At 39.7% G+C, this 14548-nt stretch overlaps 1 long non-coding RNA gene across 1 annotated transcript in view; it reads right to left on the reverse strand.

Annotated features, from left to right (window-relative positions):
* The window catches only part of LOC139963808 (uncharacterized), a 201389-nt gene extending 189103 nt beyond the window's left edge, over nt 1-12286 (reverse strand). Inside the window, exons 1-3 of the long non-coding RNA XR_011791763.1 lie at nt 11440-12286; nt 10877-11073; nt 10383-10438 (exon numbers count right to left, since the gene is read on the reverse strand). This is a non-coding gene — a long non-coding RNA (uncharacterized lncRNA). The remainder of the gene's footprint in view (nt 1-10382; nt 10439-10876; nt 11074-11439) is intronic.
* Between the last annotated feature and the right edge of the window lie 2262 nt (nt 12287-14548).

Raw genomic sequence — 14548 nt, forward strand, 5'->3', positions numbered from 1 at the left:
AAGCCTCTGACATATGTACGTGAGTTCGTCCCTGATTATAGCTGTTGGCTCACTGCCATACAGTGGACAACTAATTGTGATTTAGGTATGATCAGATCAGGGGATTAAAAGTTTCCATTCAGGGTTGTAGGCGATTAGTGGGAAACCATTTCTGGGTATGAAACTGTCGTTTGGACATAATAATTATATACTGGAGTAAGTGGTCAGATCAATGTTAAATATAGTCGTGTGGGCCGGTGATACATCGTACAAAATCTGTACAGCAATCAATGCAATGTTAAACATCGTGATAACATTTGTGATATATAACACAGTAGCTATAAGCTAATTGTGTATGCATCTTCGAATTATTAAGGCCATTGAACACAAAATCGTGATCAACAGAAATTATTTTAATATGATTCCATAACATGAAAAAACAAGTAAAGTATAGATTACATTTCCATGCACCTCTCATTCTCATTCCTTCCTTCCCCTCTCCTCCTCCTCCATACCCTTGACTTCCCCTTCACCTTCCCCTTCCTCCCCCTCTTACTTCCACGCACTCACTCACCTCTGTACCACCGTCCTCGTAAACATGCGACAGTACTCATACTCATCAGCATTTATTTTTACGACGCTTAAGCGACCACAAATGTGATAGGAACCCGAAAGAGCCTATGGATTACAAGTAACACGTCGATGGCTTCCAATTCATCATTTCTAACTAATGGAATCTTTGCAATTTAGAAAGTCATTTCAGATGGAAAAACCGTAGATTGCTCTTGGATGAAAAACCCACCTTATTATGACCCGACAGGGTTTCGAACCCGGGACCTCCCGAATGCTAAGCATCATTGCTTCAAATGCCACAGCCCTTAGTCCACTCGGCCACAGCACCAGTTCACCAAAATGATCTCCTCTTGGTACGTTTCCCAAAGGGAAAACTATATGGAGTCACTCTGTGAGGGGGACCTCGGATTGCAAAGTCGGCAATGACTATAACGCGAATCTCAAAGTCAGTTATTACTATATACGGTTAGATTCGTCCAACACGGCAGCATGCAGAAACGTTGTACTCAAAGCCGAAGCCAAAGTGAAATAATCAAGTCACACATCCGGAGTCTATACATGCTAAGTTCTTCAATCCCCCCCCCCCTTATTGCCTTTCGTGGCAACATTACATACTGTAATTTTGATTTTCATATGTCATCCGTGAACTGCCAACAAACTCTGATGGTCCACCAAGCGAATCTGAGATGATTATCAATCCACGCAACCTATGACGACTTTTCTTTGGACCGGAAAATTTCTTTTGAAATGGAAAGAACAATGTGCTATTAAGTTAATTAATATACCATTTGTGTCTGGAGATAACATCGGAGTCCTGAATCTCGCCAAGTGGACTGACTCTAGTAAGAAGCTATTACACCGCCCCCCCTCCCCCCCCCCCCCCTTTTAGTACAAATTCTCCATCGGTCGTACAAGTAGACACCTCCGAGGAAGAGACAACGGGGATGTGATCACGCGTAGAGGAAATGACACCCAGTTGGGACAATTTTGTTCTATATACTGTAGTGTCGTGTCCCGCTTTCATAGCACTCGTATTGTCAGTACGAGCAGTATGAATATCATGTTTCTATCAGATATAGGTCAGGAACTGTTTGTACTGTCAATACCAGTGCTATGAAGCATGCTATTTGGGGTACAGTTTAGAGAGGTATTAGCATTAGGAAATTGTCCCAACTGGCTGGTGTTGGTGGGAAGTGACTTACTGCTCATGAATATTCAGTATGACACTGAATGCCAACAATCAAGTACGGACAAGCTAAAAGAAGATGTTCACAAAGTTGTTGGAGGAAAAATACGTTTCCACGGATTACTTCGGGCCGTTTGATTTGATGGGATGTGATGTTATTGGCGAAAACATAAGTTTTTCAGATTCTTAAATATAATCAGTGTGACTTGGAGAGAGCCAGAAGTGACAAATGTTCACAATGACGACATTGCAGGCTGCATATATACTGCCCCGCCTCCATGACAATTGTACATCTTACTTCCACGAGATCTTGTCTTCTGTAGCAACATTACCTCGTTTCTCGGCCTTTTGGATAAGATCATGTGTGGTATCTGTTCCTTTCGAGGGTAATGGTGATGCACACCCGAAGATGATCACACAGTCACAGTCCCGATGAGAGGATTGAGAGCGGATCACTCGTTCGGTAGTTTGGTTTTCGTGCCCAGGTTCTTCCCTGGGCGACTTTTTCATAAAATGTACATTACCTCTGACCAAGTCTGAGGCCAACAAATTACACTCTGTCGGGGTTGTCGCCCCGTGCCTCAACCTCTTGATGTATGGTATATAACACAAAATGAGAGGCATATTCAAATATCTGTTTATTTCAATGATTCATTTGAAACGATGGTGGTGTATCTTGTTACGATATCCGATTGTAAGAGATCTCTTTCGAGATCCGGCTTTAGGAATCACAAATGATTTTCGAGTTGGTTAGCATCATGTTTGATCTCTAGAGTAAGGCAAAATATGTCACCAAAACAGGACTAGTATTGTTCGATACAGGTGTCAAACGCCTACAGTGAAATTACGACCTTCCTTACCGGTTTCGAACCTCTGGACATACAATCAGCGTCCATAGCCTACTTGGTTAGGGCGTACAAAGCGGGAGGCCCGGGTTCGAATCCCGGTGGAGGCTGGAAGTTTTTTCGCTGTTCTGGATTTTCCTTCTCATTATACGTTTTCAATAATATATATTCATTTATATATATATATATATATATATATATATATATATATATATATATATATAGGCTATATATATATATATATACATATATATAAATATATATTGATATATAGATATATACATATATATATATCATTATAAATCTTTGAATTTTTTCTTGTATAAATGTCATTTTCTTTAACAATCACGTATATAGCATTATTTGTGACTTCGACTTTAAATTGTCTAATGTTAGTCGTCAATTGTCGGAACATCCATAGACCTTTTTGTAGACGACAAATAAAACATTTGTACTATAGCATTCGGCATGTCTCCCTCTAATTGATTCGATGTATGCATATTAATTTGTAGCAGGAATGTGCATATCACGTATAGTTCAACCTAGCTAGCTTTTTTCTTCTTCTTTTTTCCAGCAACGGTTATAATGTCCGTTTAATTGCTGCTTTTATTTGAATTCTGACAAAAGGCTTCGACGATTTCAATTTCTTTCATTTTCCGAGGTGTATTTAAGGCCTATGTAGTGAAAAGAACTCAATATAGTTTGTTCAGGGAGTTGTTATGGAACAACTCCCTGGTTTGTTGCGCTAAAAGCACCGTACCACAATTACATGCAGTAAATTCATCCGATCGAAATGTTAAACATTGTCGAAAGAAAAGACCTGCAATAACCTTATTTCGAGCTTGTTTTGGCATATTTTCACTCACCGCGGTTATTGTTCTTTCTTTTTCTTCTCTTCTGCGTTATGTTAAGAGCATAAATCAGAGAAGGTGTGAAAATAAGAGAGATTGATGGTAATTAAAAGTATTTTAGAAATCAGTTCTAAACGTCGATATTATAATACTCCGAGCGAACAGTCGGAATGGTTAAGGGGTTCAGTGAGATAAACTTGATCCTCTTCTAGCTCAAAATATAATACTAGGTCATGTTATGGAACTTTGCAGGTGCCATGGTACGCCAAGCTCTCAACTATCATGTGGTGGTTGGATATGTCAGTTGAAAACTTCTCTGTTTCAACCAGTCCGGAACTGAATGAAGAACTGAGTGTGTAAGCCAATGGAACGATCAATTGTGGTTCTTTTCGCGCCTTTAAACATTCATCACCATGGTTACGCCCAAAGAGCAAAATCCCACTTTCTTTTTAATGTAGTGTGTAATTGGTTGATTCTAAAGTTGATGCTAAGGATCACGACTAGAAGCATTAACATTAAGGCCAGTATCATTCTAAGGATCCCAACTGTAGAAGCATTCACATTAAGGCCAGTATCATTCTAAAGATCCCAACTAGAAGCATTAACATTAAGGCCAGTATCATTTAAAGGATCCAGACTAGAGGCATTCACATTAAGGCCAGTATCATTCTAAGGATCGCGACCAGAAGCATTTACATTAAGGCCAGTATCATTGTAAAGATCGCGACTAGATGCATTCACATTAAGGCCAGTATCATTGTAAGGATCGCGACTAGAGGCATTCACATTAAGACTAGTATCATTCTAAGGATCGGGACTAGAAGCATTCACATTAAGGCCAGTATCATTCTTATGATCGCGACTTGAGGCATTCCCATTAAGGCCAGTATCATTTAAAGGATCGCGACTAGAGGCATGCACATTAAGGCCAGTATCATTGTAAGGATCGCGATTAGAGGCATTCACATTAAGACTAGTATCATTCTAAGGATCGGGACTAGAAGCATTCACATTAAGGCCAGTATCATTCTTATGATCGCGACTTGAGGCATTTACATTAAGGCCAGTATCATTCTAAGGATCGCGATTAGAGGCATTCACATTAAGACTAGTATCATTCTAAGGATCGGGACTAGAAGCATTCACATTAAGGGCAGTATCATTCTTATGATCGCGACTTGAGGCATTCACATTAAGGCCAGTATCATTTAAAGGATCGCGACTTGAGGCATTCACATTAAGGCCAGTATCCTTCTAAGGATCGCGACTAGAAGCATTCACATTAAGGGCAGTATCATTCTTATGATCGCGACTTGAGGCATTCACATTAAGGCCAGTATCATTCTTATGATCGCGACTTGAGGCATTCACATTAAGGCCAGTATCCTTCTAAGGATCGCGACTAGAAGCATTCACATTAAGGACAGTATCATTCTTAGGATCGGGACTAGAAGCATTCACATTATGGCCAGTATCATTTAAAGGATCGCGAATAGAAGCATTCACATTAAGGCCAGTATCATTCTTATGATCGCGACTTGAGGCATTCACATTAAGGCCAGTATCGTTCTAAGGATTGCGACTAGAAGCATTCACATTAAGGACAGTATCATTCTTAGGATCGGGACTAGAAGCATTCACATTATGGCCAGTATCATTTAAAGGATCGCGAATAGAAGCATTCACATTAAGGACAGTATCATTCTTAGGATCGCAACTAGAGGCATTCACATTAAGGCCAGTATCATTCTTATGATCGCGACTTGAGGCATTCACATTAAGGCCAGTATCCTTCTAAGGATCGCGACTAGAAGCATTCACATTAAGGACAGTATCATTCTTAGGATCGGGACTAGAAGCATTCACATTATGGCCAGTATCATTTAAAGGATCGCGAATAGAAGCATTCACATTAAGGCCAGTATCATTTAAAGGATCGCAACTAGAAGCATTAACATGAAGGCCAGTATCATTCTAAGGATCACGAATAGAAGCATTCACATTAAGGCCACTATCCTTTTAAGGATCAGGACTTGAAGAATTCCCATTAAGGCCAGTATCATTCTAAGGAACCCGACTAGAGGCATTTACATTAAGGCCAGTATAATTGTAAAGATCGCGACTAGATGCATTCACATTAAGACTAGTATCATTCTAAGGATCGGGACTAGAAGCATTCACATTAAGGCCAGTATCATTCTTATGATCGCGACTTGAGGCATTCACATTAAGGCCAGTATCATTTAAAGGATCGCGACTAGAGGCATGCACATTAAGGCCAGTATCATTCTAAGGATCGCGACCAGAAGCATTTACATTAAGGCCAGTATCATTGTAAAGATCGCGACTAGATGCATTCACATTAAGACTAGTATCATTCTAAGGATCGGGACTAGAAGCATTCACATTAAGGCCAGTATCATTCTTATGATCGCGACTTGAGACATTCACATTAAGGCCAGTATCATTTAAAGGATCGCGACTAGAGGCATGCACATTAAGGCCAGTATCATTCTAAGGATCGCGACCAGAAGCATTTACATTAAGGCCAGTATCATTCTTATGATCGCGACTTGAGGCATTCACATTAAGGCCAGTATCCTTCTAAGGATCGCGACTAGAAGCATTCACATTAAGGACAGTATCATTCTTAGGATCGGGACTAGAAGCATTCACATTATGGCCAGTATCATTTAAAGGATCGCGAATAGAAGCATTCACATTAAGGCCAGTATCATTTAAAGGATCGCAACTAGAAGCATTAACATGAAGGCCAGTATCATTCTAAGGACCACGAATAGAGGCATTCACATTGAGGCCAGTATCATTGCCAGGATCGTGACTAGAAGCATTCCCATTGAAGCCAGTACCATTCTAAGGATCGCGACTTGAGGCATTCACATTAAGGCCAGTATCATTCTTAGGATCGCGACTAGAAATATCACATTAAGGCCAGTATATTCTATAGGATCGCGGAAAGTGATTTTTCTTGGACTCAATTTACATCAATTCAGAGGAAAATTTTGCACAAGAACCTTTATATCAATGGAAAGGGTAATCATTGTTGATTTTATATCTGGTGAGTCTCACTAGTTTTTGGCTCGTTGCCTATGCAAATATGCAATTAGGTCCCTAAATAGCACATTTCGGAATACATACTACCAATAGTAATAAAAAATTGTTTTTGGTGTATTTTATGTTAAAATAGTATAATCTAAATTATGTCCTATCATTTGAGGCTAAAATTGTCGAAATTTGTTGAAAATGACCGAGAAATAAGGATTGTCATAAGAACTGCGGATACGCCCCCTCCACCAGAAGAATGAGCACATATACAATACACGTATATAAAATACACGTATATATACAGCTTGCGAGTCACTTCGCCCAACAACCATTTCGCCCAACTGCCATTTCGCCCAACCAGCCTGGTCATTTCGCCCAACCGCGTTGGTCATTTCGCCCAACCAGCATGGTCAGTTCGCCCAACCGTGTTGGTCATTTCGCCCAACCGTGTTGGTCATTTCGCCCAACCGTGTTGGTCATTTCGCCCAACCGTGTTGGTCATTTCGCCCAACCTTATTTTTACTAATATTCAGTCAGAATAATATTACTTTTTCTATTCCACCAGTTCAATTTGATTTATTTTGGGTAAGGTTACTTCGTAATAGGTAAATAAAGTGAGGTCCGCTCGATATCGATCGGAGTCTGAGCAGTTATTTCGGGTATAATGGGAGGATTACACTACTTTAGGCGTTTACGCATACAATGGAAGTTATATTATTATACAAACAAAGGGGAATCGGTGTGGAATATCGGTAGGCCTAATCAATTTAACCACGACTTCAAGTTTCCTTAATACTCGGTTCGTATCCCGTAACGTTAACAATTCCCGACCGTTTACTATCAAACCTATCAAACCTAACCCCTAAAACACTGATCCATCCTCAAGATTCCTTAATATTCGGTTCTTATTCTGTAACGTTTCCTTACTAAAGTTATACAAAGAAAAGGACTTCAAGTTTCCTTAATATTCCTTAATATTCGAACGTTTACTATCAAACCTAACCCCCAACACACTGATCGGTCCTCAAGTTTCCTTAATATTCGGTTCGTATCCTGTAACTTGAACAATTCCCGAACGTTTACTTTTCAAGTATCATATTTAATCAAGGTTGGGCGAAATGACCAGGCTGGTTGGGCGAAATGACCAGGCTGGTTGGGCGAAATGACCAGGCTGGTTGGGCGAAATGACCAGGCTGGTTGGGCGAAATGACCAGGCTGGTTGGGCGAAATGACCAGGCTGGTTGGGCGAAATGGTAAGGTTGGGCGAAATGGCAGTTGGGCGAAATGGTTGTTGGGCGAAGTGTCCTGCTTCCTTTATACACACACGATAGCATGGCAAGCCATATGGGTCAAACACCGCATAGTAAATCCTTGTATTAATTCGAATATGTACGCGTAATAATTCGAATATAAACAAGTTTTAAATCATGTAACATATGGCAAGTCTTATCGCTTTCACACACGAGTTTCGAGAGTTAAAACACTGTAGCCTACTTGATCTAGAAAACAGCATGCTTTAATACGTGTATATATTCGAATTAATACGTGTATATTATATTCGAATTAATACGTGTATATATTCGAATTAATCCTCATATGTAATCGAATTAATACGTGTTTACATTCGAATTAATGCGCGGATATATTTGAGCCTGATGATTGCTAATAATATATACGCTTATATATTCGAATAAATACGCGTATATATTCAAATTAATACGCGAATATATTATGCAGTGTTTTGTCCCGCATGGCTTGCCATACACGTGCACCGAACCTGCGTTGTGTAAATCATTTTCACGACAATTTGGTGGCACTATGCCAATATTTATTGCTTTATACTTGTTTCAGGAAGCCTGTAAAGAACATAATATACATTAGGATGTAGAGTGCGCGAGATATGGTTATTGCAACAATGAAGAGTTTTTCAAATGTTTCTTTTGGACGGGTTTTTGGCAATATTCCAACGATATTTCAAAAGTCCAATTCTTTAAAGCCCTAAAGTCTCTAAAATGTATATTTTTCACACCTTCAAAACAAAGTTTCAACCAAAATTTTAGTAAAACACACCAAAAGCGCCCCCCCCTCTAATTTTTTTGTTTTTTTTGAAAACATCTATATTTTAGCTTTATTCTAACACTCACCCCAAGTCTATGGCTAGAAGAATTGGTAATATACACATTTTTCAAGTGTTACGTTTTTTGGAGCATATTCCGCCCAGAAAACGGGAATGGCCAGAATCCATCAAAGATTCTCGACAAGAAGCTTTCACATTAGAGCCAGTACCATTCTGAACAAGATATGAATTCAAAACGGAGATATTTTTATAAAAAGAAAGAAAATTAAATACATTTCCTGTGAAACATATGACTAGATCCTTAAATTTAATATCGCCAATATGAATTCTTACTTGGTTCTCTTTTTAATATTATAATTTAATATTCTTCACATCTAAGTCAACTATAACACTATACGCTTAAGAAGGTTGAAGTAAAACTCTTTGATCGCGAGTTGACGAGAAGAAAAACATTTCAAGGACATCAGCATTCCTGTCATGTGGATATGTGCTCCCCCCCCCCACAATCCCGTACCGCGAAGTTCATGTCCTTTTGCTCAGCGGGTTATCGCAGTAAATTGGACCAATGCCAGAAGCGATCATAACGCTAGATTAATACTGTCTGCCAAATCTGTCTGAAAAACTAGTTCAGACGTGATATAACTTTGGCTTGTGAAGAAGGTATTTAAATTATGCTATGTATCTAATACCCTCATTTGCACTTTCATTTCCTACCAGCTACATGCTTTTTCTTTTTACGGATCATTCATGTGTACTATCGGCCACAGGAAAAAATTAACTAGGATTACTTCCTTATCTCCTCCTATAGGTACATTTTAGGGATTACCCCTTAAAGGATTTGACGCGTCTACCAGGAAATCTGCGTAAACCATCTTCTTCAAATTGAATGTGGTTCTATTCAGAGTACCGAACTTACCGAAAGTGACATAAATCTTTAAAGTGACCTTATCTTCAACTCTTATACCGTCCTCTAAACATCTCTTATACCGTCCTCTATACATCTCTTATACCGTTCTCTATGGTAGCATACGCCCATTAAAAGCCCCATTGACTTACACACTAAATCACAAAAGTAATGTGGTCTCTAAGTCTAGATAGAAGTTTTCACTAGCTAAACGCTACCCATCACCGGATAGCTGACAAGTTGGCCTTTCATGGCACCATCAATTTTCCGTACCATGACCATGTAGATTTTTTGCTATCCGAGCCGGAAGTTTTCGTCACTTGTAAACAAACCTCTTCACTCAGTGGTAAACAAATTTCCTACGCTGCTCCCGGGAGGCCTAAAGGGGTCTAAAATTGCCTCAATTTACCCAATTTTCTCACCACATGTACTTCCATTCATGCTCTTCAACATGCAAGCCACAAAAAACTAGATCATGATTGATAACAGGTCACAAAAGATGTTCTCCCGCTGCTTTTTGGCACTTTTCCTGAATCAGGAGAACAATCGAGCGGATTGATATAGACTCTAATAGGAGTATGCCACCTTAAGTGAGAGATGACTTTTTTTTTTATCACCAAAATGATACTTTTCATAGTGGTCACCATATAAACCACAACAGAAATCTATGCAATTATCATTTTAGGTCCATAAAGATGTATTTTCAGAGATTTCAGTATGCCCGGTGCAGTGTGTAAATACACATATGAGCAATACTGTGTAAGCAGTAACCAGGTCTATGTCTGCAACAACACTTCCAGTCACCAATTTTGATAAGCTTGACCAATTTGGGTGCATCTATGATTCTTGCAAGTATGATTGGTATCCCTGATCACAGTCCACTTGGTCTGGCTTGCCCTACCTGCAGAAACATCATCCATAGAAGGGTTAGCGGTGAGGGCTTTTTCGTCTCTGGCTCTGAAAAGTGATGAAAACTACTTTTGTTTAGCTCAGCAGATTCCTCTCAAACTGACCCACAGGACATACCCCAATGTATTCCTGAACTATTTGGCACATGTTAAACTGATATTGCATGTCACTCCAGTGCAACTGTTAAGTTACTAAGAATAAAAGAAGAGAATTGAAGGTGTTCTTTGCCACAACTGGATCATCGGGATTTGTAAACAACAGCCTCGCTGTAACAGTATTACAGTAGTCAAAAGGAAAGCTTACTGGAATGCTATCTAGATACACTGTTCACCTCAATAGCATATCCAGTCCATTTAAAGGTTTGTGCATAGGTTGTTACAATGTATTAAAGACAGTTATAAGAGAAGAGAGGTGGATAGGGGGGGCCTATTTCATGATAAAACATTCAAATTTGTTGCTCGGCAGAGAACAACAACGTCAAATTACCTTATTCTCCATTGGTGGCAAGCACTGGTTCCTATAGTTACTACAGTAGATCTCCCATGGAAGCATCAGGATATCTCTTTCTGCTGTCAGAGTTGTTTGGGATTTGTTGTTACCTCATCTAACCAGTTGAGTCCATTGATACCACACCCATTCAAAGTATATCGCTGTGCATGCTGAGGACTTAGCACATACTTTCTCTGAAATTGACAAAACAACAGAAAACTAATGAGGAGTGAGTAGGCTCAAAAACCCCTTGATGCACATTGGCAGAAGCAGAAAATGCATACCTTTGTGGATTATTTGCTAAATAAGACTCAAAACATTCTCTGTGCAAGGTATTAGCCCTCAGCAGCCACTCCACTGAGGATACAGACCTCATACAACATTGTGCTACAGCTGGTGTAGACTTGGTCTAGGATACTAACGTAGCGCCATTATGAACCTGAGGCCTAGGCCTAAGCTAACAACATTAGGGGTATTTCATGCATTGAAACTGAGTTTTTGTCCTTAGTTAAACACCAGGTACTTCCAACTTTAGCAAAAATAACCAAAAGTATGATTACCATGTACTTTAGGTGCCCACAGATGTCAAATTTCACTGAACTTAGTCGTTCACGTCAAACACACTGCAGGCATTTTGGTCTGATTCTGAAGGATTTTGAATTTCGTGCATTTGGCACCTACTTAGCAGATTCAAGGCAGGAATCATACTACGGAAGCTTTGGTAGGTCAAGGCTTAATGACCCAATATTTATTGGGGAGGAAAACTGGTTAGAAATGCTCAGAAGGCTATTCTAGCCTAATGTATGGAAACGCACATGCTCTTTGTGGTACTTTAAGGCTGTAATACTAATTTATGCGTAAAAATCACCCAAGCTTGAAATTTTCTGACGTTTGCTTGAAAACCATTTTTACACACCATAGCAACTACTTTGATCCAAAATTGGGACTTCTAGCACTTAAAATGAAAAATTTGGCATTTTTGCTTAAGGTAGCATACGCCCATTAAAAGCCCCATTGACTTACACACTAAATCACAAAAGTAATGTGGTCTCTAAGTCTAGATAGAAGTTTTCACTAGCTAAACGCTACCCATCACCGGATAGCTGACAAGTTGGCCTTTCATGGCACCATCAATTTTCCGTACCATGACCATGTAGATTTTTTGCTATCCGAGCCGGAAGTTTTCGTCACTTGTAAACAAACCTCTTCACTCAGTGGTAAACAAATTTCCTACGCTGCTCCCGGGAGGCCTAAAGGGGTCTAAAATTGCCTCAATTTACCCAATTTTCTCACCACATGTACTTCCATTCATGCTCTTCAACATGCAAGCCACAAAAAACTAGATCATGATTGATAACAGGTCACAAAAGATGTTCTCCCGCTGCTTTTTGGCACTTTTCCTGAATCAGGAGAACAATCGAGCGGATTGATATAGACTCTAATAGGAGTATGCCACCCTATACATCTCTTATACCGTTCTCTATACACAGAGCCGTATATCTCTATATACGGCTCTGTCTATACATCTCTTATACCGTCCTCTTTCATCTCTTATACAGTCCTCTATGCAACTATTATACCGCCCTCTATACCGCCTTCTCTACATCTCTTATACCGTCCCCTATACATCTCTTATACCGTCCTCTAAACATCTCTTATACCGTCCTCTATACATCTCTCATACCGTCCTCTATACATCTCTTATTACCGTCCTCTATACATCTCTTATACCGTCCTCTATACATCTCTTATACCGTCCTCTATACATCTCTCATACCGTCCTCTATACATCTCTTATTACCGTCCTCTATACATCTCTTATACCGTCCTCTATACATCTCTTATACCGTCCTCTATACATCTCTTATACCGTCCTCTATACATCTCTCATACCGTCCTCTATGCATCTCCTATACCGTCCTCTATACATCTCTTATACCGTCCTCTATACATCTCTTATACCGTCCTCTATACATCTCTTATACCGTCCTCTATACATCTCTCATACCGTCCTCTATACATCTCTCATACCGTCCTCTATACATCTCTCATACCGTCCTCTATACATCTCTTATACCGTCCTCTATACACAGAGCCGTATATCTCTATATACGGCTCTGTCTATACATCTCTTATACCGTCCTCTTTCATCTCTTATACAGTCCTCTATGCAACTATTATACCGCCCTCTATACCGCCTTCTCTACATCTCTTATACCGTCCCCTATACATCTCTTATACCGTCCTCTAAACATCTCTTATACCGTCCTCTATACATCTCTCATACCGTCCTCTATACATCTCTTATTACCGTCCTCTATACATCTCTTATACCGTCCTCTATACATCTCTTATACCGTCCTCTATACATCTCTCATACCGTCCTCTATACATCTCTTATTACCGTCCTCTATACATCTCTTATACCGTCCTCTATACATCTCTTATACCGTCCTCTATACATCTCTTATACCGTCCTCTATACATCTCTCATACCGTCCTCTATGCATCTCCTATACCGTCCTCTATACATCTCTTATACCGTCCTCTATACATCTCTTATACCGTCCTCTATACATCTCTTATACCGTCCTCTATACATCTCTTATACCGTCCTCTATACATCTCTCATACCGTCCTCTATACATCTCTCATACCGTCCTCTATACATCTCTTATACCGTCCTCTAAACATCTCTTATTACCGTCCTCTATACATCTCTCATACCGTCCTCTATACATCTCTCATACCGTCCTCTATACATCTCTTATACCGTCCTCTATTCATCTCTTATTACCGTCCTCTATACATCTCTCATACCGTCCTCTATACATCTCTTATACCGTCCTCTATACATCTCTTATACCGTCCTCTATACATCTCTCATACCGTCCTCTATACATCTCTTATACCGTCCTCTATACATCTCTCATACCGTCCTCTATACATCTCTTATACCGTCCTCTATTCATCTCTTATTACCGTCCTCTATACATCTCTTATACCGTCCTCTATACATCTCTCATACCGTCCTCTATACATCTCTTATACCGTCCTCTATTCATCTCTTATTACCGTCCTCTATACATCTCTTATACCGTCCTCTATACATCTCTCATACCGTCCTCTATACATCTCTTATACCGTCCTCTATTCATCTCTTATTACCGTCCTCTATACATCTCTCATACCGTCCTCTATACATCTCTTATACCGTCCTCTATACATCTCTCATACCGTCCTCTATACATCTCTTATACCGTCCTCTATTCATCTCTTATTACCGTCCTCTATACATCTCTTATACCGTCCTCTATACATCTCTTATACCGTCCTCTATACATCTCTTATACCGTCCTCTATTCATCTCTTATTACCGTCCTCTATACATCTCTCATACCGTCCTCTATACATCTCTTATACCGTCCTCTATACATCTCTTATACCGTCCTCTATACATCTCTTATACCGTCCTCTATACATCTCTCATACCGTCCTCTATACATCTCTCATACCGTCCTCTATACATCTCTTATACCGTCCTCTATTCATCTCTTATTACCGTCCTCTATACATCTCTTATACCGTCCTCTATACATCTCTCATACCGTCCTCTATACATCTCTTATACCGTCCTCTATTCATCTCTTATTACCGTCCTCTATACAT

Source organism: Apostichopus japonicus, chromosome 22 (genome assembly GCF_037975245.1).
Source record: "Apostichopus japonicus isolate 1M-3 chromosome 22, ASM3797524v1, whole genome shotgun sequence".
In the NCBI taxonomy this organism is placed as follows: Eukaryota; Metazoa; Echinodermata; class Holothuroidea; order Aspidochirotida; family Stichopodidae; genus Apostichopus; species Apostichopus japonicus.